The 25,249-nt window shown below is 42.3% G+C and overlaps 1 protein-coding gene across 10 annotated transcripts in view; it reads right to left on the minus strand.

Annotated features, from left to right (window-relative positions):
- The window catches only part of LOC105605893 (zinc finger protein 665), a 169,106-nt gene that overhangs the window by 36,319 nt on the left and 107,538 nt on the right, over positions 1-25,249 (minus strand). For 3 of the 10 annotated variants that reach the window (XM_060399042.1, XM_060399028.1, XM_060399031.1), the window contains exons 1-2: positions 3,186-3,262; positions 1,016-1,102 (exon numbers count right to left, since the gene is read on the minus strand). The exons of 4 other annotated variants lie outside the window; for them this stretch is intronic. The gene's annotated coding sequence lies outside the window, so the exon portion shown is untranslated. Of the gene's footprint in view, positions 1-1,015; positions 3,263-25,249 lie in introns of those variants that run through there. 3 more of the 10 variants (XM_060399037.1, XM_060399045.1, XM_060399046.1) reach the window with 3 other exon arrangements.

Here is a 25,249-nt window from a genome sequence, read left to right on the forward strand (position 1 = left end):
AGAAATAGAAAAAACTTGCCAGAAGTCATAAAGAGTCTCAAGGGGACCATAAACTGCAAAAGTACTCTTCAATAAGTACAAAGATGAAAGATGAAGGCCAACCTTTTTAAAATTTCAAGCTGTACACAATATCATCCAGATGGTGTAGTACTGGCATAAACACGGATTTATACACCAAGGGAACAGAAGTGAATTTTCAGAAATAACCATTTGCATATATTTTCCTATATTTAAAATATAACCATATGCATATAAATATTTGCATATATTTAAACTCTAATTACAAGGATGCTAAGAAAACCCAGTGGAAAAAAGACAGCTGCCATAACAAATGGTGAATCTATGGGTTAAACAATGAAGAGGAAACCTCACCTGCATCAAAAGTAAAAACATCTCTGTGCCAAACCACAAAATGAACACAGTGAAAAGACAAAATCTCAAGAATGAAGGCAATGTAAGTGAATTTCCAGCTCTCAGAGATTTAGATTCATGTCACAGTTTCAAACAGATGATGGAATAGCACACTATCACTGATACCTGACTCTGGATTTTCCATCCCATTTCCAATCAAGATTTTGAAGTCAGTGACTCACTCACTTAGCTTCAATTACCTTAGAACAAATTTCCCTTTTTAGGTCTGCTTCCAGATTTTACCAGGTACTGTGCATGTTAATACCTGACTTCCACCCACAGCTTCTTAATCCTGATTGACAGAGAGCAGACTGCACAGCCAAAAGGACCCGAGGTAATCCCTGCTGCCCAAAGGCACTGAGACCCCTTCTCAAACCTGTGGGTGTGAAGCCCTGCCCAGGATGGTGCCCTCCACACAAGGTCCAGGACACTGGGTCATGGGGAGATGCGATCTGAGTGGAGATGACAGGCCCTGAGGGAAGTTCCCTGGTGAGTGTGCATGTACCAGGGTCAGGAAGGATACTTCAGAGTCAGAGATGATTAGTAAGTCCAAAGAAGGGATTTCAGGAAGGACAGACAGAATCAACTGAGAATATGATTTTACCTGAGAAAGAGCCATTCCTCCTTTCTTGCCTTTTTTCCTCCTCTTCCCAGCTTCTTCCTCACACAATCTAAGTTTTTAGAAGTTGATCTGGCAAGTGGAAAACAGGCTGCTTAAGGCTTAGAATCAACGTCCCCCGCTCCTTTGCCACAACGAGAAAAACAGGAAGACCTCACTATGTGAAACACTCCTTTGGTGTCCACTGCCTCAGGTAGGATGCTGTTTCTGCCCTCCTATTTCTTCCCTCAAACCTCTCCTGCCCCCCTCAGCAACTTGTTTCTCCTCTTGCTCCTCTTCTCCCCCTACCCTTCTAATTGTCCTTAACATCTATACATCTGTCTCTTTCTTTCTCCAACTCTGCTCCCTCTCTGCCTTCTAGTCACACCCCTTCTCTCCCTGTTACACTCCCACTCTAGGGCACTCCAGGTGTCTAGGCTTCCTTCCTTCTCTTCTCAGTTCAGTTCAGTTCAGTTCAGTCGCTCAGTCCTGTCCGAATCATTGCGAACCCAGGAATCGCAGCACGCCAGGCCTCCCTGTTCATCACCATCTCCCGGAGTTCACTCAGACTCATGTCCATTGAGTCCGTGATGCCATCCAGCCATCTCATCCTCGGTAGTCCCTTTCTCCTCCTGCCCCCAATCCCTCCCAGCATCAGAGTCTTTTCCAATGAGTCAACTCTTTGCATGAGGTGGCCAAAGTACTGGAGTTTCAGCTTTAGCATCATTCCCTCCGAAGAAATCCCAGGGTTGATCTCCTTCAGAATGGACTGGTTGAATCTCCTTGCAGTTCAAGTGACTCTCAAGAGTCTTCTCCAAAACGACAGTTCAAAAGCATCAATTCTTCAGCACTCATCCTTCTTCACAGTCCAACTCTCACATCCATACATGACCGCAGGAAAAACCAAAGCCTTGACTAGACGGACCTTAGTCGGCAAAGTAATGTCCCTGCTATTGAATATGCTATCTAGGTTGGTCATAACTTTTCTTCCAAGGAGTAAGCGTCTTTTAATTTCATGGCTGCAGTCACCATCTGCAGTGATTTTGGAGCCCCCCAAAATTAAGTCTGACACTGTTTCCACTGTTTCCCCATCTATTTCCCATGAAGTGATGGGACCGGATGCCATGATCTTCCTTTTCTGAATGTTGAGTTTTAAGCCAACTTTTTCACTCTCCACTTTCACTTTCATCAAGAGGCTTTTTAGCTCCTCTTCACTTTCTGCCATAAGAGTGGTGTCATCTGCATATCTGAGGTTATTGACATTTCTCCCGGCAATCTTGATTACAGCTTGTGCTGTTTCTCTTCTAGGATCACCCCTTTCAGCCCTCCTACCGCAGACGCGGGGACCCTGTTTCCTTGTCTCCAACTCCTGGAGATCCCACGCCTTTGTCCATTATTCTTTCACCCACCCGTTACTTTAAGAGCTAAGTCTATTTCATTTTACCATCCCTTTGCAACTGCCTCAGCCATCCTGGGCGACCCCGTGGGTTCTCTCATTGTTTTCCACTTCTGAGTTTGCCTTTCACTCTCAGTCCCCGCTTCTTCTGATCCCCCTCGCCCACGTATCTACAGAAATGATGAGTAAATGAAACGCCCGCCTAACAAAAGAGCACCTTTTCCAAAGAGACGGACTCGTGACGGAAAAACACTGGGTGTCACACGTCCAGCCCAGGGGTGAGGAAAAGGGACTGACCAGGAAGCGAGGCCTGCGGGGCAGAGCGATCGGCCTGAGGAGACCGGGGGGCAGAGAGGGTGGGAGCCAGAGGGGTCTCGGGCCGGGCGGGCTCTCCAGAATCCCAGGACCGGGGAGAGGACGCGGCTTCTCCGGGAGCGGGGCTGCTGAAGCGACCTCCAGGGGCCGACAGGGTGAGGTGGTGGAGGTGGACGTGCCCGAATGCCCCTACGCCCGGGGACTTTACAGGGCACAGGCGTAGGTACTAACGGTTAAGTTTTAAGCAGGAAAATATCCCGAAAGGCGGTGTCTCTGGGGCCGAAGGCCGAAAAGCAAACGGCAAGGACAAGCCTCAGAGCGATTTCGAACACTCGACCTGCAACCGCGGCCTCTGGGTTTATTTGGGGCGGACGGCGGGGTGTTGGGATATTACTGCCGCGGAACCACCGGGACCCTGAAGATGGGCGTGGCGAGGGCGGTTGGACGGCTCAGCGCGCAGCACACCTTTACACTGGGAAAAAAAACCTCAAGGGCCGCCCGACGACCTCCTCTCGCGGCCTTCCGCTTCCGCAGGAAAGTGCGCACGCGCGGATTCCGAGGCGGAGCTTCCGGGTCGGGGGCTGGGCGGATCGCTGCAGGCGAGTGGCGGGGCGAGACAAGACGGGAGAAGGGTCCGCGAGGTGTTTAACAGCCATGTGATGCCCCATAAATTACAGCCTGTTTTTTTAAGTTTGTTGCCTTTAACGTCTAAATAGATAGCATATTCTTCTATACTTACAATATGGAAATGTCTATGAATAAAATAAACTTTCTGTCAAATGTTGAGGAAAGAACAGTGGTAGTAGTGAAAGTCGCTCAGTCCTTCCGACTCTGCGACCCCATGGTCTATACAGTCCACGGAATTCTCCAGGCCAGAACACTGGAGTGGGTAGTCTTTCCCTTCTGCGTGGGATCTTCCCAAGCCAGGTATCTAACCCAGGTCTCCCGCGTTGCAGGCAGATTCTGAGCCACAAGGGAAGCCCCTGTTAGTAAGATTCATCCAGTGTTTTAGCAACAAGATCTAAGCAGCCCAGGGTATGGTCAGTGTTTGGGGACAGACTTAAAAATCTGCAATCCGTGCCTAGCTTTGATTTCTTCTTTTAGTGCCTGTTGGCTGCTAGACAGTTCTCTTCTTAAATTCTTCCGATTTAATTTGAATTTTATACATTCCCCCACAGTCTCCTGGGAATTTTGAGGATTTGGGTCACTTTGAGCTCCCCTTCGGGATGCGAGGAAAACATGCACTGGGCACAGTGGAGAGGAGGAAGCTGGTGGGTTCCGCGGAGCAGAGGCACCGCTGTGGTGGGGCTCCACGCAGCCGTGCAGGCAGAGGCGGCCGGCCTTTCCAGGTCGCTGTGTCCCCCGATACACTTTTAAGGCAAAACCTTATAACTTTGGAGACCAGTATGTTGGAAACTAGGCTATGTCCTCCTAACAAGTAGAAAAGTTTCAATAAAGATTTTATTTTCCTTTCTAAAATTTTTTGAAATTACGAAAGTATGACAACACATTTACATGAGGCTTTCCAAATAGTTAGACAGTTCCACTATATATTACAATTTTTACGTAGACAAATTAAGATTTTCAGTTGGAATTTCAATATTAAACTCTCAAAAATTAATAGAATGGACAGGAAAGTAGGATATACTAGACCTGAAAAGAATTGTGAACCAATTCAACCTGATTAAGACTTATACACTTTTCACACAAGAGCAGGATACAAATTTTATTCAAGGTCCCATAGACTATTAACCAGGAGACACTGGAACATGACATAAAACAAGGTGCAAAAGTTTCATGGCCTAAATAAAGAGTATTGAAATCATACAGGGCCTGCTCTCTTATTGCTGTGAAACTATGTGAGAAATCAATACCAAAGGGTACTTGAAAATAACCCACATAGTTTCAAGTGCAATAAATAAATAAATGTTTTTGTCAGCAGGTTCTTGCCTGTCCTGTTCCTGGCACTTCAGGGGTTGGGAACCTGGGTCTCTGAAGAGTTCTTGTAGGGCGGTAATTGGATGCAGAACATTTCCTGCCATTAGAATAATTTAACCATCTTAAGAAAACAAGAAATTTTTCTGGATTTCTTTCTGTACTGAAAACTAAAATAAATATAAAACTATCCCTGGGGAAAATATGCCATTTTACAGTGACATCCTGTATCACAACTTTTCCTCTTTCCACATGGCTCAGTTCCAGAGACACAAGGTCAAAACCTATAGTCTGAGACTGGAGGACTAAGGTATGTGATGGGAACTTCCATCAGTACCTTGTTTTTTTGTTTTTGGTTTTGTTTTTGAAATTGACAAAGTTTACTAACCATTGCTTTTAAAAGAGCAATTTTCGTTGATCAGTTGCTAAGTCGAATCTGACTCTTTCCAACTCCATGAACTGCAGCACACCAGGCTTCCCTGTCCTTCACTATCTCCCAGAGTTTTCTCAAACTAGTCTTCATTGAGTGGGTAATGCCATCCAACCATGTCATCCTCTGTCACCCTCTTCTGCTGCCTGCAATCTTTCCCAGCATCAGGGTCTTTTCCATTGAGTCCACTCTTTGCATCATGTGGCCAAAAAGAGCAATACATCTTTAAAAATTGATGAAAACCGCATTGTTCCTTTAGTACACATTCTAAGCTTCTACTGCTCTCCACACAACAGGCCAATAATTGAGAGACAAGTTGCTGGGGCGGGAATAATGACTTTATTCAGAAAGTCAGCAAACCAAAAATATGGTGGACTTGTAGCCCCCAAACCATCTTATCTGAGTTAGAACTCAGTCCCCTTGTATACTAAAAGAAGAGGGAGCAAAGTCAAGTCAAATTCCTTTGAACCTAAGGAATCAAACAGTTAAGTAACAGAGCATAAAAGTCCATCAATAAGAGTTCCCTGAACAAACTAAAATAACATCAAGGAATTTGAAGAGCAATGGAAGGCCTTAAAAGGTCATTGTATAGGGTCACTCCTCAACCTCTCCCCCCCAACATAATATCAGTAATCTTATTACTATTTAAATCATTCATGTGCTGGGGTAGAAAAAATTTAAGGCTACATAATATATTTAAGATATAATTTCAACTGTTAAAAATTACAAAGCTTATTTATGAGATGATGTTTTGTAATAAAACCATGGAGTTGCATATCCATGCACACAGGCATGCACATGTAAACACACAACTGACTGAAATGAAGAGTTGCCTCTTGACACATTTTTAAATCATTTTCTCATTATCACTTTTAGTCATATGTATTTCAGCATCTCTGGGACCATGAAAATGAATCAACTGTACTTAAGTTTGTCAAACTACTTTTTTTTTAAAAACATGTTTATTTATTTAAGTTGTGCTGGTCTTTGTTACTTTGTGTGGCTTTTTCTAGTTGCACTGAGCAGGGGATACTCTGTAGTTGTGGTGAGTGGGCTTCTCACTGCAGTGGCATCTCTTGTTACAACAGGTTGCAGGTGGACTGCAGGCACAAGGCTTCTGTAGTTGCAACACATGGGGTCTGCAGTTTCCGCTCACAGGCTCTTGAGCATGGGCTCAGTAGTTGTGGTGGATGGGCTTAGTTACTCCTGGGCATGCGGAATCTTCTCGGACCAGGGAGATCAAACCCATATCCCCTGCATGGGCAGACACATTCTTATCCACTGCACCAATGCGGAAGTCTCAACTCTAATACTATATTAGTTATAAAAAAAAAAAGAAAAGGTAGTATACGTATAAAAAACATATATAGAATACTTTGAGTGCAATCTCTATAAAATACCTATATTCAAAAATAATATGAGGGCATCTGTCCTGGCACAATGGTAAAGAATCCACCCACAAATGCGGAAGACATGGGTTCTGCTCCAGGATAATGCCACATGCCTCGGGGCAACTAAGACCAAGTGACACCACTACTGAGCCTGTGCTGTAACGCCCAAGAGCCCAAACTACTAGGCCCATGTGCTGAAGCTACTGAAGCCCAAGCATCATACAGCCATGCTCTGCAACAAGATACCACAACGAGAATTGCATGCACCAGGGCTAGAGAACAGCCCCCACGGCTGGCAACTAGAGAAGAGACCAAGCAGCAACAAAGACCCAGAACACCTAAATAAATAATTTTTGTAAAAAAATAATTTTATCTGCAGTTAATTTTAGGTATGAAGTTGCTAACAAAATCCAAAGTTTATTTGTTAATTCCACAATAAAACAATGAACCAAGGTTAGTAAAGTTGGGGACTTCCCTGGCAGTCCCGTGGCTAAGACCTCAGGCTTCCATTTCAGGAGTTTCAGGTTCAATCTATACTCAGGGAACTAAGATTCTGCAAGCTGCACCATGTGACAAAGAAGACAAAAAAAATATCAGTGAACTTGGATTTCATAGTGAAAAATAAATGATGGAATGAAAAGCCCCCTAGCCCTGAGGTCTCTTTCTGTACTTTCCACTCCATTCCCAAACAGCAAGATTTTCAAGGAGGTCCTCATTTAGTTTTAAATGTACTATAAATAGTCAGCACTGATTTCCCCTTATTGGCCTCTTTTCCAGATTTTACCACATATTCTGAGTGTTAATACCTGATGTCCACGTGCAGCTTCTTTACCCTGGTTGACACGGAGCAGACAGTGCATCCAGATGGGCCCTAAGCAATTCCTGCTGCCCAACAGCACTGAGACCCCATCTCCAACCCGTGGGTGAGAAGCCCTGCCCAGGACGGTGCCCAGGGGAGTATTCTCACAAGGGCCAGGTCACCGGGTCATGGGGAGACAGGATCTAAGTGGAGACTACAGGCCGTGGGGGAAGGCCCCGGGTGAGTCTGCACATACAGGAGTCAGACAGGATTCTTCAGAGTCAGACACAATTAGCAAGTCCAAGTAAGGGCATTTCAGGAAGGACAGACTGAGAATCAACTGAGAATATGACCTTACCTAAGAAAGAGCCATTCTTGACTCTTTTTCTCCCCTCCTCCAAGTTTCTTCTCAGGCATCCTGCCGAGATTGATACTGAAAGTTGAAAACATGCTGTTTAATGCCTACAATCAACATTCCCCCTTCCTGAGCTCCAACCACACATACAGGGAAACCCTCACCATAGGGAACAGACAGTCCTTTGTGGCCACTGTCTCAGGAGGGACTCAGGAAAGGCAATTCCCACACAGAGACCAACCTGGGAGCTTTCTCACACTTTCCTTCAGATCACAGTCCCCTCCTGGTGAGGCCTCATGCACACAGCAGCAGGGGGCACCTCAGCTGACCCAACAAGTCCCTTCAGATCACAGAGCAGGCCCTGGTCCATCCCAACTCAGAACAGAGTGGCCTCCTCATCCCTGGGGCTGATCTCAGTCTCAGAAGTGGAAGCTAAGAGCCTTGGTGCTCAATGCAGGATCCCGATCAGATTTGCTGCACTGTGAACGTACCTGGGACTAGGACCCACACAAGTATCTGAGGACGTCTGATAGGGCAGGGGGTACCATACATGGTTTCACAAAATGCTTCATGGATCTCATGGGAAACACTGGGTTGAACACCACTAAAGGTGGCAAACCCAGCCCACCTCCTACTTTCTTCTTTTCCAGCCTTACTGAGATAGAACTAATCAAATGGATATGTGTATTCTTATCATGCATGATGTGACCATTTGAGAGATGTATATACTGTGAAATATTTATCACAATCCAGTCATCAACACATCCATCAACTCCCAGTTCCCATGTTTTGTATAGTGACAACACTTAAGATTTACGCTACTGGCACATTTAAAGTATTTAGTAACATAGAAGAATTTACTACAGTTAGAATGGTGCACATAGCTCCCCAGAACTTACTCATTTTACAACTCAAAGTTCATACCTTAACATCTTCCCATCTTCCCCAACTCCCAGATCCAGAAAACCACCATCCTATTGGCTGTTACTGACTTTCACTCTAGTAGATTCTACATGTAAGTGAGATCATACAATAGCTGTCTTTCTCTGCCTTAGTTCACTTAGCATAATGTTCTCTACATTCATCCAGGTTATCCTAAGTGGCAAAAATCTTCATTTTTTAATGGCTCAATAATATGTCATCTACTACTCCTTCAGTGACTATTCTAAAGCCTTTGACTGTGTGGACCTCAACCCACTATGGGAATTTATTAGAGATGGGAGTACCAGACCACCTTACCTGTCACCTGAGGAACCTGTATGCAGATGAAGGAACTGAACTAGAATTGGAACAGCTGGCTGGTTTAAAATTAGGAAAGCAGTAAGTTGTCACTCGGCTTATTTAACTTATATGCAGAGTGCATCATGAGAAATGCTGGGCTGGATGAATCAAAAGCTAGAGTCAAGAGTTCTGAGAGAAATCTCAACAACCTCAGATATGCAGATGATGCCATCCTAATGGCAGAAAGTGAAGAGGAACTAAAGAGCCTCATGATGAGGGTAAAAAGAGGAGAGTGAAAAACCTGGCTTAAAACTCAACATTCAAAAAACTAAGTTCATGGCATCTGATCCCATCAATTCATGGCAAATAGATGGGTACAAAGTGGAAACTGTGGCAGATTTTATTTTCTGAGGTTCCCAAGTCACTGTAGATGGTGACTGCAGCCTATGACAAACCTAGACAGCAGATTTAAAAGCAGAGATATTACTTTGGCGCCAAAAGTATCTGTAGTCAAAGCTATGGTTTTTTCCAGTAGTCATGTACAGATGTGGGAATTGTACCATAAAGAAGGCTGAGCACCAAAGAATTGATGCTTTTGAATTGTGCTAGAGAAGACGCTTGAAGAGTCCCTTAGACTGCAAGATCAAACCAGTCAATCCTAAAGGAAATCAACCTTGAATATTCATTGTAAAAACTGATGCTGAAGGTGAAACTCCAATACTTTGGCCACCTGATGCAAAGAGCTAACTGACTGGAAAAGACCCTGATGCTAGAAAAGATTGAAGGAAAAAGGAAAGGAGACAGAGACCATCACTTAGCTAGCATCACTCACTCAATGGACATGAATCTGAGCGAACTCCAGGAGATAATGGAGGACAGAGGAGCCTAGCATGCTGCAGTCCATGGGGTCACAAAGAGTTAGACACAACTTACCAACTGAACAACAAAAAGCAGCAGCTTGCAGAATTTTATTTCTCCAAACAACTATTGAATTCCAGCCCCTGGGGAATAAAAGATCAGTCTAACCACTGGATTGCTAGAGCATTATCTAGGTGATTTATTTATAAGTTATAAAGATATAGTCATGGAGAGGAGTAATGCATTACTCACACCTTATTTGGCAAAAGAGTTCTCATGGCCTTGTATAGCGGCACAGTGGCTGTGAAATTAAGAACACACATTGCTATGTATTAGGAATGAAGAAAGTCATTACACTGTAGTGATCTTCAGTGTGAATTTATATGTGGATATAAAAATGAATGAAAGAACTGAAAATAGCAAGAAAAAACTACTTCATGTCTTTGAGACAAACTTAAGTTCAAATATTGAAATAATAATTTAAAATAATTTCACAACTATAAACCGTTTATATATCTATTCCTCAGGCTCAGGTAGGGTGGTATGTATGACATCCTAAAATGGATTTTTTTTTTCATTTACCTACTTTGATGCTAGAATCAGAATATTTATATTAAAACTTAGAGACTCATTTTAGCTTGTTAAGATTCAGAAAAAAATCAAAAGGGAAACAAATCTGTGAGTTTAAAAAAAAAACACACAAAGGCCTCATTTAATTTTAAACACTCATTTGGGACAAGGAAGAGACTGGCCATGGGTTACATGGGGTATTTTACACTGAGGATAGACAGTGGGTTGGTTTATCTCTTTGAATAATTTTCCTTGACTGCCTTGTTATTTGGGGCTTCCAAGATGGCTCACAGAAGTTCAAGCTGGTTTTAGAAAAGGCAAAGGAACCAGAAATCAAATGGCCAACATCTGCTGGGTCATGGAAAAAGGAAGAGAGTTCAAGAAAAACATCTATTTATTGACTATGCCAAAGCCTTTGACTGTGTGGATCACAAGAAACGGTGGAAAATTCTGAAAGAGATGGGAATACCAGACCACCTGACCTGCCTCTTGAGAAACCTATACACAGGTCAGGAAGCAACACTTAGAACTGGACATAAAAAAACAGACTGGTTCCAAATAGGAAAAGGAGTACATCAAGGCTGTATATTGTCACCCTGCTTTTTTAACTTATATGCAGAGTACATCATGAGAAACCCTGGGCTGGAAGAAGCACAAGCTAGAATCAAGATTGCTGGGAGAAATATCAGTAACCTCAGATATGCAGATGACACCACCCTTATGGCAGAAAGTGAAGAGGAACTAAAAAGCCTCTTGGTGAAGGTGAAAGAGGAGAGTGAAAAAGTTGGTACCTCATTGTGGTTTTGATTTGCATTTCTCTGATAATGAGTGACATTGAGCATCTTTTCATGTGTTTGTTAGCAATCTGTATGTCTTCCTTGGAGAAATGTCTGTTTATTTCTTTGGCCCACTTTTTAATTGGGTTGTTTATTTTCCTGAAATTGATCTGCATGAAGTGTTTGTATATTTTGGAGATCAACTGTCAGTTGTTTCATTTGCTATTATTTTCTCCCATTCTGAAAGCTGCCTTTTCACCTTGCTTATAGTTTCCTTTGTTATGCAAAATCTTTTAAGTGTAATTAGGTCCCATCTGTTTCTTCTTGTTTTGATTTCCATTACTCTGGGAGGTGGCTCATAGTGGATCTTGCTGTGAGAGTGTTCTGCCTATGTTTTCCTCTATGAGTTTATGGTTTCTGGTCTTACACTTAGCTCTTTAATCCATTTTGAGTTTATTTTTGTGTATGGTTTTAGAAAGTGTTTCATTGTTTTACCAGGTTTCCCAGCACCACTTGTTAAAGAGATTGTCTTTTTTCCATTGTATATTTTTGCCTCCTTTGTCAAAGATAAGCTGTTCATAGGTCCATGGATTTATCTTTGGGCTTTCTATATTGTTCCAATGATCTATATTTCAGTCTTTGTGCCAGTGCCATAATGTCTTGATGACTGTAGCTTTGCAGTGCAGTCTGAAATCAGGAAGGTTAATCCCTCCAGTTGCATCCTTCTTTCTCAAGGTTGCTTTGGCTATTTGAGGTTTTTTGTGTTTCTCTGACATTATTTGTTCTAGCTCTGTGAAAAATACTATTGGTAGCTTGACCAGGATTGCATTGAATCTCTGGCTTGCTTTGCATAGAATACTCATTTTCACTATATTGATTCTTCCAAGCCATAAACATGGTATATTGCTCCATCTATTTGTGTCATCTTTCTTTCATTAGAGTCCTATAGTTTTATATACGAAAGTCTTTTTGTTTTTTTAGGTGAATTTATTCCTAAGTACTTTACTCTTTTCACTGCAAAGGTGGATGGGATTGTTTCCTTCGTTTTTCTTTCTGTTTTTCATTGTTAGTATATAGGAATGCAAGGGATTTCTGAGTATTAATTTTATATCCTACAACTTTACTATATTAACTGATTAGTTCTGGTAAGAAAAGGAGAAAAGGAAAGATATAAGAATCTGAATGCAGAGTTGCAAAGAATAGCAAGAAGAGATAAGAAAGCCTTCCTCAGTGATCGATGCAAAGAAATAGAGGAAAACAAGAGAATGGGAAAGACTAGAGATCTCTTCAAGAAAATTACAGATACCAAGGGAACAAATCATGCAAAGATGGGCTCGATAAAGGACAGAAATGGTAGGGACCCAACAGAAGCAGAAGATATTAAGAAGAGGTGCCAAGAATACACAGAAGACGTATACAAAAAAGATCTTCATGAGCTGGATAATCACAACGGTGTGATCACTCACCGAGAGCCAGACATCCTGGAATGTGAAGTCAAGTGGGCCTTAGAAAGCATCATTACGAACAAAGCTAGTGAAGGTGATGAAATTCCAATTGAGCTGTTTCAAATCCTCAAAGATGATGCTGTGAAAGTGCTGCACTCAATATGTCAGCAAATTTGGAAAACTCAGCAGTGGCCACAGGATTGGAATAGGTCAGTTTTCATTGCAATCCCAAAGAAAGGCAAAGCCAAAGAACGCTCAAAGTACTGCACAATTGCACTTATCTCACATGCTAGCAAAGTAATGCTCAAAATTCTCCAAGCCAGGCTTCAGCAATACATGAACCATGAACTTCCAGATGTTCAATTTGGTTTTAGAAAAGGCAGAGGAATCAGAGATCAAATTGCCAACATCTGCTGGATCATGGAAAAAGCAAGAGAGTTCCAGAAAAACATCTATTTCTGCTTTATTGACTATGCCAAATCCTTTGACTGTGTGGATCACAAGAAACTGTGGAAAATTCTGAAAGAAATAGGAATACCTGACCTGCCTCTTTAGAAACCTTTATGCAGATCAGGAAGCAACAGTTAGAACTGGACATGGAACAACGGACAGGTTCCAAATAGGAAAAGGAGTCCGTCACCCTGCTGTATATTGTCCCCCTGTTTATTTAACTTATATGCAGAGTACATCATGAGAAACGCTGGCTGGAAGAAGCACAAGCTGGAATCAAGATTGTTGGGAGAAATATCAATAACCTCAGATATGCAGATGACACCACCCTTCTGGCAGAAAGTGAAGAGGAACTAAAAGCCTCTTGATGACAGTGAAAGTAGAGAGTGAAAAAGTTGACCTAAAGCTCAACATTCAGAAAAAGAAGATCATGGCATCCGGTCCCATCACTTCATGGGAAATAGATGGGGAAACAGTGGAAATAGTGTCAGACTTTATATTTGGTGACTGCAGCCATGAAATTAAAAGACACTTACTTCTTGGAAGGATAGTTATGACCAACCTAGATAGCATATTCAAAAGCAGAGACATTACTTTGCCGACTAAGGTCCGTCTAGTCAAGGCAATGGTTTTCCAGTGGTCATGTGTGGATGTGAGCGTTGGACTGTGAAGAAAGCTGAGCGCCAAAGAATTGATGCTTTTGAACTGTGGTGTTGGAGAAGACTCTTGAGAGTCCCTTGGACTGCAAGGAGATCCAACCAGTCCATTCTAAGGAGATCAACCCTGGGATTTCTTTGGAAGGAATGATGCTAAAGCTGAAACTCCAGTACTTTGTACACCTCATGCGAAGAGTTGACTCTTTGGAAAAGACTCTGATGCTGGGAGGGATTGGGGGCAGGAGAAGGGGACAACAGAGGATGAGATAGCTGGATGGCATTATTGACTCATTGGACGTGAGTCTGAGTGAACTCTGAGAGTTGGTGAAGGACAGGGAGGCCTGGTGTGCTGCGATTCATGGGGTTGAAAAGAGTTGGAGACGACTGAGAGACTGAACTGAACTGAAGTGAACTGAGTAATTTTCCGGTGGTATCTTTAGGATTTTCTATGTAGAGGATTGTGTCATCTGCAAACAGTAAGCATTTTACTTCTTTTCCAATCTGGATACATTTTATTTCTTTTTCTTCTCTGACTGCATGGCTAGGACTTCCATAACTATGTTGAATACCAGTGGTGACAGTGGCACCCTTGTCTTGTTCCTGATTTTAGAGGAAATAGCATGCACAACTTTTGTGTGGTTTCTTTGAAAGACATAGGTATTTAAGTCTAGTACACTCTAAAGTCTTGAGAAAGCCCTTGCAGACACAGTTCATGACTTCTCTTCAATATGGACTCTTATTGCATAATACTTCAACTCAAGCTGAAATTTCTTGCACTCCAGTTACATCTATAAGGGAGATGCAATTGCTCTAGTATTGTCCCCAAAATTTGCTGTTTCAGAAAATTCTTTCCCGCAAACATATTTTTGTGGCTTGTCTCCAGAGAGTGAGAGAGTGAGTAGTAATTGTAAAAACTGCCATAGTCATTGCATGTCTAAGTATAAAGTATTTGATGAATCCTGAGTTTAAGGCAGCACCTAAAAGCCTTGCCACATTATATACACGTGTAAGTATCTCCCTAGTATGTATCATCTGATGATTGGTGAGATATGAGCCCTGAGTAAATGTTTTACAAACTCATTATCACTTGTAAGCTTTTCCTTCAGAATGACTTCTTAAGGAATCTTAAATTCAGACTGTTGTCTAAAAACCTTGACACACTCGTTACATCAACATCAGTTCAGTTCAGTTCAGTCACTTAGTCGTGTCTGACTCCTTGCAAACCCATTAATCGCAGCACGCCAGGCCTCCCTGTCCATCACCAACTCCTGGAGTTCACTCAGACTCACGTCCATCGAGTCAGTGATACCATCCAGCCATCTCATCCTCTGTCGTCCCCTTCTCTTCCTGCCCCCAATCTCTCCCAGCATAAGAGTCTTTTCCAATGAGTCAACTCTTCGCATGAGGTGGCCAAAGTACTAGAGTTTCAGCTTTAGCATCACTCGTTCCAAAGAAATCTCAGGGTTGATCTCCTTCAGAATGGACTGGTTGGATCTCCTTGCAGTCCAAGGGACTCTCAAGAGTCTTCTCCAACACCACAGTTCAAAAGCATCAATTCTTTGACGCTCAGCTTTCATCACAGCCCAACTCTCACATCCATACATGACCACTGGAAAAACCATAGCCTTGACTAGATGGACCTTTGTTGGCAAAGTAATGTCTCTGCTTTTGAATATGCTATCTAGGTTGATCATAACTTTTCTTCCAAGGAGTAAGCGTCTTTTAATTTCATGGCTTCAGTCACCATCTGCAGTGATTTTGGAGCCCCCAAATATAAAGTCTAACACTGTTTCCCCATCTATTTCCCATGATGTGATGGGACCGGATGACATGATCTTGGTTTTCTGAATGTTGAGCTTTAAGCCAACTTTTTCACTCTCCTTTTTCACTTTTATCATGAGGATATTTAGTTCCTCTTCACTTTCTGCCAGAAGGGTGGTGTCATCTGCATATCTGAGGTTATTGATATTTCTCCTGGCAATCTTGATTCCAGCTTGTGTTTCTTCCAGCCCAGTGTTTCTCATGATGTACTCTGCATAGAAGTTAAATAAGCAGGGTGACAATATACAGCGTTGATGTACTCCTTTTCCTATTTGGAACCAGTCTGTTGTTCCATGTCCTGTTCTAACTGTTGCTTCCTGGCCTGCATACAGATTTCTCAAGAGGCAGGTCAGGTGGTCTGGTTTTCCTATCTCTTTCAGAATTTTCCACAGTTTCTTGTGATCCACACAGTCAAAGGATTTGGCATAGTCAATAAAGCAGAAATAGATGTTTTTCTGGAACTCTCTTGCTTTTTCCATGATCCAGCAGATGTTGGCAATTTGATCTCTGGTTCCTCTGCCTTTTCTAAAACCATATTGAACATCTGGAAGTTCATGGTTCATGTATTGCTGAAGCCTGGCTTGGAGAATTTTGAGCATTATTTTACTAGCATGTGAGATGAGTGCAATTGTGTGGTAGTTTGAGCATACTTTGGCATGGCCTTTCTTTGGAATTGGAATGAAAACTGAACTTTTCCAATCCTGTGGCCACTGCTGAGTTTTCCAAATTTGCTGACATATTGAGTGCAGCACTTTCACAGCATCATCTTTGAGGATTTGAAACAGCTCAATTGGAATTTCATCACCTCCTCTAGCTTTGTTCATAGTTATGGTTTAAGGCCCACTTGACTTCACATTCCAGGATGTCTGGCTCTAGGTGAGTGATCACACCATCGTGATTATCCAGGTCATGAAGATCTTTTTTGTACAGTTCTTCTGTGTATTCTTGCCACCTCTTCTGAATATTTTCTGCTTCTGTTGGGTCCCTACCATTTCTGTCCTTTATCGAGCCCATCTTTTCATGAAATGTTCCCTTGGTATCTCTGATTTTCTTGACAAGATCTCTAGTCTTTCCCATTCTGTTCTTTTCCTCTATTTCTTTGCATTGATCACTGAAGAAGGCTTTCTTATATCTTCTTGCTCTTCTCTGGAACTCTGCATTCAGAGGCTTATATCTTTCCTTTTCTCCTTTGCTTTTCGCCTCTCTTCTTTTTCACAGCTATTTGTAAGGCCTCCACAGACAGTCAGTTTGCTTTTTTGCATTTCTTTTCCATGGGGATGGTCTTCATCCCTGTCTCCTGAACAATGTCACAAACCTCCGACCACAGTTCATCAGGCACTCTATCTATCAGATCTAGGCCCTTAAATCTATTTCTCACTTCCACTGTATAATCATAAGGGATTTGATTTAGGTCATAGCTGAATGGTCTAGCGGTTTTCCTACTTTCTTCAATTTCAGTCTGAATTTGGTAATTAGGAGTTCATGATCTGAGCCACAGTCAGCTCCTGGTCTTGTTTTTGTTGACTGTATAGAGCTTTTCCATCTTTGACTGCAAAGAATATGATCAATCTGATTTCAGTGTTGACCATCTGGTGATGCCCATGTGTAGAGTCTTCTCTTGTGTTGTTGGAAGAGGGTGTTTGCTATGACCAGTGCATTTTCTTGGCAAAACTCTATTAGTTTTTGCCCTGCTTCATTCCACATTCCAAGGCTAAATTTGCCTGTTACTCCAGGTGTTTCTTGACTTCTTCTTTTTGCATTCCAGTCCCCTATAATGAAAAGGACGTCTTTTTTGAGTGTTAGTTCTAAAAGGTCTTGTAGGTCTTCATAAAACTGTACGACTTCAGCTTCTTCAGCGTTACTGGTTGGGACATAGACTTGGATAACTGTGCTATTGAATGGTTTGCCTTGGAAATGAACAGAGATCATTCTGTCTTTTTTGAAATTTCATCCAAGTACTGCATTTCGGCCTCTTTTGTTGACCATGATGGCTACTCCATTTCTTCTGAGGGATTCTTGCCTGCAGTAGTAGATATAATGGTCATCTGAGTTAAATTCACCCATTCCAGTCCATTTTAGTTCGCTGATTCCTAGAATGTGGACGTTCACCCTTGCCATCTCTTGTTTGACCACTTCCAATTTGCCTTGATTCATGGACCTGACATTCCAGGTTCCTATGCAATATTGCTCTTTACAGCATCGGACCTTTCTTCTATCACCAGTCACATCCACAGCTGGGTATTGTTTTTGCTTTGGCTTCATCCCTTCATTCTTTCTGGAGTTATTTCTCCACTGATCTTGCGAAGCATATTGGGCACCTACTGCTCTGGGGAGTTCCTCTTTCAGTATCCTATCATTTTGCCGTTTTGTACTGTTCATGGGGCCCTGAAGGCAAGAATACTGAGTGGTTTGCCAATCCCTTCTCCACTGGAGCACATTCTGTCAGACCTCTCCACCATGACCTGCCCGTCTTGGGTTGCCCCGCAGGCATGGCTTGGTTTCATTGCATTTGCCCCACTCATTACATTTGCTTTCTCTGCGTTATGAATTCCCTGATGATGTAACTAATGAGACTTGTATTGAAGCACTAGTCACATATATTACATTTACATCCTTTCTTTCATGTACAGGTTACCTTATGGTCCCTTTAAGATTTACTGCCTTCTAAATGTGTGGCTTCTTTTCAGTATGCTTTTTTTCCCCATGATTTGTAACGTTTGAATGACTTCTAGAACACTTGCGCCAATCACTGCATGGGTAAGGTCTCAGAATTCATTATATGACGGTTAGTTAGGTCTGAACTCAGAATCCAAAGCTTTGCCACACCCACCATTATTTGTGCAGTTTTCTTACAGTTTGACTTTTCTGAAGGTCAAAAGGATGATATACTTTACTGCATTTATTACATCTATAAGGTTTCACTCCATTATGGATTCACTGATTATCTGCAAAATGATTCCTGTGACTGAAGGCTTTGACATATAAATTACATTTATGTGGTTTTGCCTAATGTGCAATCGAAGCTTTGCCAAATTATATTTGTATGATTTCTCTCTGGTATGAGTTCTCTGATGAATTAGAAGGCCAGAAACCTGACTAAAGACTTTGTCACACATGTTACATTTGTAAGGTTTCTCTCCAGTATTAATTCTCTGATGACTTCCAAGGTTTTCATTTTGAGTAAAGCACCAGCCACAAATATCACATTTATATGGTTTCTCTCCAGTATGATTCTCTGATGTACTGTAAGGTGTGCATTATGACTAAAGGCTTTGCCACATACATCACATTTAGATGGTTTTTCTCCAGCATGAATTCCAAGGTGTGCATTTTGAGTAAAGCACTGGTCACACACATCACGTTTATATGGTTACTCTCCAGTATAAATTCTCCAATGAACCGTAAGATAAAACCTGTAAAGGAAGGCTTTGCCACATAAATTATATTTATATGATTTCTTTCCTGTAGGAACTGCTTGATGCTTGGTTAGAGCTGAATGTGCATTAAAATCTTGGTCACACTCATTACATTTGTAAGTTTTCTCTCTAGTATGAATTCTCGGAAGAATTCCAAGGCTCGCATTTTGAGTAAAGCACTGGCCACAAACATCACATTTATACGGTTTCTCTCCAGTATGAATTGTCTGGTGAACTAGAAGGCGTGCAGTCTGACTACAGGCCTTGCCACATATGTCACATTTATATGGTTTCTCTCCAGTATGAATTCTCTGATGAACTCAAGATTGGCATTTGGACTAAAGGCCTTGCAACATACATCACATTTATAGGGTTTCTTTCCAGCATGATCTCTCTGATGAATTCCAAGGTGTGAATGTTGATTAAAGCATTAAAGATGGAAAGAAAAATACTTCACAAATTCATTCAGTCTCTGCCTCCTTCTGATGCATAAGGAATAGTACAATATGAAAATATCTATTACTTTTAAAGAACTACTAAACCAAGACTATAGGGGTAGAAAATAGGAAATTGGATATTTCAAAAGGTTGAAATCAGCTTTATAAATACTTAAGCTCTGGAAAAACTCCTGTGTATCATGTAGTGGACAGATCACTGAAGAAAGGACAAGTTTAAATTCCTAATGCCAATCATGAAGCTTTTCCTGTCTGAGTCAACAGGGCTTTGACCTAGGTCACAAAAAACGGGCTACCAAGAGGCATGGAGAGAAAATGCAGACACACCCCAGGGCAGATCCCAAACTTCAGAGGCAAGTTATCCTTACCCACAGAGAGCACATTTCTGAGGGTCTCCAACATCACATCCCTGTACAAGGCCCTCTGAACAGGGTTCAGGCATTCCCATTCCTCAGGAGAGAATTTGATGGCCACATCCTTGAAGGTCAACTGTCCCTGAAATGAAAATACATTTCACCAATAGGCCCTGAGCAGTTTTTATTTTCACACAAAAGGAGAAGAAGAAAAAGAGGGAAAGATCATTTCAGTAGAAATAATATTCTGATAAATCCATGGAAAGCTATTTGGAGCAAATTCTTGGTCTCTAATTCCCTACATTAAATATTGTTTCTGAAATAAATAATGAATCAAAATTAATAAAGTTGGGACTTCCCTGGTGGTCCAGTGGTTAAGATCCTGCATTTCCACTGCAGGGGTTTTAGGTTCAATTCCTCCTCAGGAACCAATATCCTGCAAGATGCAACTTGCAACCAAGAAGAAAAGACAAAAAATATTAGTAAACTTGATTTCATGGTTTAAATAGACAATGGAAAGAATTTTAAAAGAAAAAAAAAAGAAAACTGAAAAAGAAGAAAAAAGATAAAACAGACAATGATATGAAACACCATCTAGTCCTGAGATCTCTTTCTGAACTTTCCATTCCATTCCCAAACACTACGAAATTGAAGTAGGTCCTCATATAGTTTTAAATGTACTATAAAATGTCAGAACTGACTTCCCGTTTAGTTGCGTTTCCAGATTTTTCAGGTACTGGGCATGTTAATAACTGACTTCCAGATACAATTTCATTACCCTGGTTGACAGAGTGCAGACAGTTCATCCAGCTGGGCCCTCAGAAATCCCTGCTGCCCAACAGCACTGAGACCACAGTCCCAACCCATGGGTGTGAGTGAAGTCATGCCTAGGACGGTGCCCAGGGGAGCCTCCTCACAAGGTGCAGGTCATTGGGTCATGGGGAGATGGGATCTAAGAGGAGATGACAAGCACTAAGACAAGGTCTCAGGTGAATGTGTATAGAAAGCTGTCAGGTAGGATACATCAGCGTCAGAATGATTAGTTAGCAGAGAGAAGGGCATTTCAATAAGTGAGAATAAATTTATAATATGACTTTACCTGAGAAAAACCCATCCCTGACTTTTCTTTCTTCTTCTTCATCTTTTGAGCTTTTCCCTCAGGTATCATGAGTCTTTAGAGGTCTGTCATGCAAGTTGAAAAAAATTTTGTTTAATGCTTACAATTAAATGGTATGGACCTAACGGAGCAGAAGATATTAAAAAGAGATGGCAAGAATACACAGAAGAACTGTACAAAAAAGATCTTCACAATCCGGATAACCACAATCGTGTGATCACTCATCTAGAGCCAGACATCCTGAAATGTGAAGTCAAGTGGGCCTTAGAAAGCATCACAATGAACAAAGCTAGTGGAGGTGATGGAATTTCAGTAGAGCTATTTCAAATCCTGGAAGATGATGCTGTGAAAGTGCTGCACTCTATATGCCAGCAAATTTGGAAAACTCAGCAGTGGCCACAGGACTGGAAAAGGTCAGTTTTCATTCCAATCCCAAAGAAAGGCAATACCAAAGAATGCTCAAACTACTGCACAACTGCACTCATCTCACATGCCAGTAAAGTAATGCTCAAAATTCTCCAAGCCAGGCTTCAGCAATATGTGAACCATGAACTTCCAGATGTTCAAGCTGGTTTTAGAAAAGGCAGAGAAACCAGAGATCAAATTGCCAACATCTGCTGGATCATGGAAAAAGCAAGAGAGTTCCAGAAAAACATCTATTTCTGCTTTATTGACTATGCCAAAGCCTTTGACTGTGTGGATCACAAGAAACTGTGGAAAATTCTGAAAGAGATAGGAATACCAGACCACCTGACCTGCCTCTTGAGGAATCTGTATGCAGCTCAGGAAGCAACAGTTAGAACTGGACATGGAACAACAGACTGGTTCCAAATAGGAAAAGGAGGACGTCAAGGCTGTATATTGTCACCCTGCTTATTTAACTTCTATGCAGAGTACATCATGAGAAACGCTGGACTGGAAGAAACACAAGCTGGAATCAAGATTGCCAGGAGAAATATCAATAACCTCAGATATGCAGATGACACCACCCTTATGGCAGAAAGTGAAGAGGAGCTAAAAGCCTCTTGATGAAAGTGAAAGTGGAAAGTGAAAAAGTTGACTTAAAGCTCAACATTCAGAAAACCAAGATCATGGCATCCGGTCCCATCACTTCATGGGAAATAGATGGGGAAACAGTGGAAACAGTGGCAGACTTTTTTGGGGGGGGCTCCAAAATCACTGCAGATGGTGATTGCAGCCATGAAATTAAAAGATGCTTATTCCTTGGAAGAAAAGTTATGACCAATCTAGATAGCATATTCAAAAGCAGAGACCTTACGTTGCCGACTAAGGTCTGTCTAGTCAAGGCTATGGTTTTTCCTGTGGTCATGTATGGATGTGAGATTTGGACTCTGAAGAAGGCTGAGCGCCGAAGAATTGATGCTTTTGAACTGTGGTGTTGGAGAAGACTCTTGACAGTCTCTTGGACTGCAAGGAGATCCAACCAGTTCATTCTGAAGGAGATCAACCCTGGGATTTCTTTGGAAGGAATGATGCTAAATCTGAAGCTCCAGTACTTTGGCCACCTCATGCGAAGAGCTGACTCATTGGAAAAGACTCTGATGCTGGGAGGGATTGGGGGCAGGAGGAGAAGGGGATGACGGAGGATGAGATGGCTGGATGGCATTACGGACTCGATGGACGTGAGTCTGAGTGAACTCCGGGAGATGATGATGGACAGGGAGGCCTGCCGTGCTGCGATTCATGGGGTCACAAAGAGTCAGACACGACTGAGCGACTGAACTGAACATAACACATTTCCTTCCTGTGCCCCAACCATACACACAGAGAAGACCTCACCATGTGGAACAGACAGTCCTCTACTGCCCACTATCACAGGAGGAACTCAGAACAGTAAACACCCACACTGAGAAAAACAAGGAGTTTTTACACACTTTCTTCAACCATACTTCCTTCCAGATGAGGTCACACATAAACAGCAGCGCTGGGGACCTCAGCTGAGCCAATAATTCCTTTGAGGTCATAGACCAGGCCCTAGTCCATCCTCATGCAGAGTGGAGCACCTTAGCCTTCAGGAGTGAAGGACTCAAAAGTCCTGATGCTCAAGGTTAGATGCACTGGGGCCCCTTAAATATCACTGGGAATCAGCCCCACCCAGACTTTCTGAAGGAAAATCTCTAATCAGGGTGCAAAGGTATTTGCAAAATGCCTCACTGCCATAATTTACAGCCTGGATGAGCAGCACTCAAGAAATCAAGCCCTGCATACTGCCCACTTTTCCAGTTTTATTGACTTGAATTGTCTAATGAAAAGGGTATGTGTACATATAACATGTGATGATATGATATATGCACACTGTGAAATATTTATCACAATCCAGTAATCAAAATGGGCTTCTGGGGTGGCTAAGTAGCAATTTGCCTGCCAGTGCAGGAGTTTTGGGTTCAACAACCCCCTCAAAAAGATCTCCTAGAGAAGGAAATTGCAACCATACCAGTATTCTTCCTGGGAAAACCCATGGAGAGAGGAGCCTGGCGGGCCACAGTCCATTGGGTCGCAAAAGAGTTGCACATGAGTTAGCAACTCAAAACACACATCAACTCCCAATTCCCATGTTTTTTTTTGTGTGTGTGTGTGCAGTGAGAACACAAGATTTCCTCTCTCGGCAAATTTCAAGCTGTTGTAACAAAGTAGGATTAACTATAGTCAGCAAGCTGCACATAGCTCCCCAGAACATACTCATTTTATGTCTGAAAGTCTCTACCTTTGGACCAAGATCTCCCATATATCTTCACCATGTCCCGCTTCCAGATAACTACCATCCTACTGTCTGGTACTACTAAGTGTCACTTCTTCATATTCCACATGTAAGCTAGCACATATGTGTTTTCCTCTGTCTTAATTCACTTAGAATAATGTTTTCTACATTCATTCCACTTGTCTTAAGTGACAAAAATCTACATTTTTATGGCTGAATAATATGTCCATATATATATATAATATATATACGCACATACATGTATATGTGTGTGTGTTTGTACATAACTTACCTGGAACCTTGGGGTCTTTAATAACTGGAAATAATTAACAGACCAGAGGACAAATTCAGACAAGGCTTCATTGGGGCTCCTGCCGCAGTAAGAGCAAGAAAAAGTAGCTGCCGTTGCTGTTTTCCAACAGGTGGGAGTGGGAGGTAGGCCGGTCCCCTAAATGGGGTGAGGGTAGGGGGAGATTGGTGGGTTGGGCAGGACGGAAGCTGAGGTGATCTGCCCCTCCACTCCACTCCCTTTGGGGCTGTTGTGGGCAGAGATCATGGGCACACCCCTGCTTTTGCTTCTGGACCCGCAGAAATAGCAGCTGGTCTGTGGCCTTTTAACTTCTTATCGTTCAGAATTGCCCTGACTGTGCATGTGGGTGACTATAGTTTCTTTGGTCCCTTCTAGTGTCTTTGTGTTCTGTTGCCCAAGAAGCCTGTCATACACACGTTTTTATAATTGACTTATTTGTCAACAGACATTTAGTTTATTTCTACAACAAATGATTGTTGTGAATAAAGAAATATTGGTTATATGAATGCAGGTAACTCGTTCAAATCACTGATTTTTCACAGGACATTCCTGGTGGTCACAGGAATTCTAGCTTAAGAATCTGCCTTGCAGCAAAGAGAACTCGTGTTCAATCCTTCATAAAAGCAGGGCACACCCCTGCTTTTGCTTCTGGAGCCTCAGATATAGCAGCCTCAGAAATAACATGGGGATGTAAGATCCCACATGAGATGGAGGAACTAAGCCCAGGCACAACAAAGACAGAGGCTGCATACTCCAGAGACCCCATGCCACGATAAAACGTCCTGTGTGACGCAATGAAGATCCCATGATCCACAACTAAGACCCACTAGAGTCAAATAAATGAACAAATATTCTTTAAAAATATACTGATTCTGCTTCCTTTGGATGTAATAATCAGAAGTGAGACTGTGAGGTCCTATGCATGTTCTATTTGTAGTATTTGAGGAAACTCCGTACTGTTTTCCATGTACTATTTACATTCTCACCAACCATTCACAAGAGTTCCTGTGTATCTGTATTGTGAAGGTATGTGGTACATGCACATGATTTGGAAAGACATGGAGAGAACCCCACTGCCCTGGCAGCAAGAAATAGCAGCTGCATCATCTCCAGAATAAGCCTTTGTACTACAGATTGCTATGGAGCTGATGGTCCTCGGAGACTATGAATAATCCTTCCCTGTGCCTGTGAGCTAAGTCGCTTCAGTCATGTCTGACTCTTTGCGACCCTATGGACTGTAGTCCACCAGACTCCTCTGCCCATGGAGTAGGTTGCCATGCCCTCCCCCCGAGTCAGGCATCAAACCCGAGTCTCTTATGTCTCTGCCTTGGCAGGTGATTCTTTATCACTAGCACCACCTGGGGAGCCCGATCCTTCCTTACATCCTGAGATTTTTTTATGGCCCCTCCCTCACAAAATCCCTCTGCCATCAAAGTTTAGCATCATTTTCCA

The sequence above is a fragment of the Ovis aries genome, chromosome 14 (assembly GCF_016772045.2).
Source record: "Ovis aries strain OAR_USU_Benz2616 breed Rambouillet chromosome 14, ARS-UI_Ramb_v3.0, whole genome shotgun sequence".
Lineage (NCBI taxonomy): Eukaryota > Metazoa > Chordata > Mammalia > Artiodactyla > Bovidae > Ovis > Ovis aries.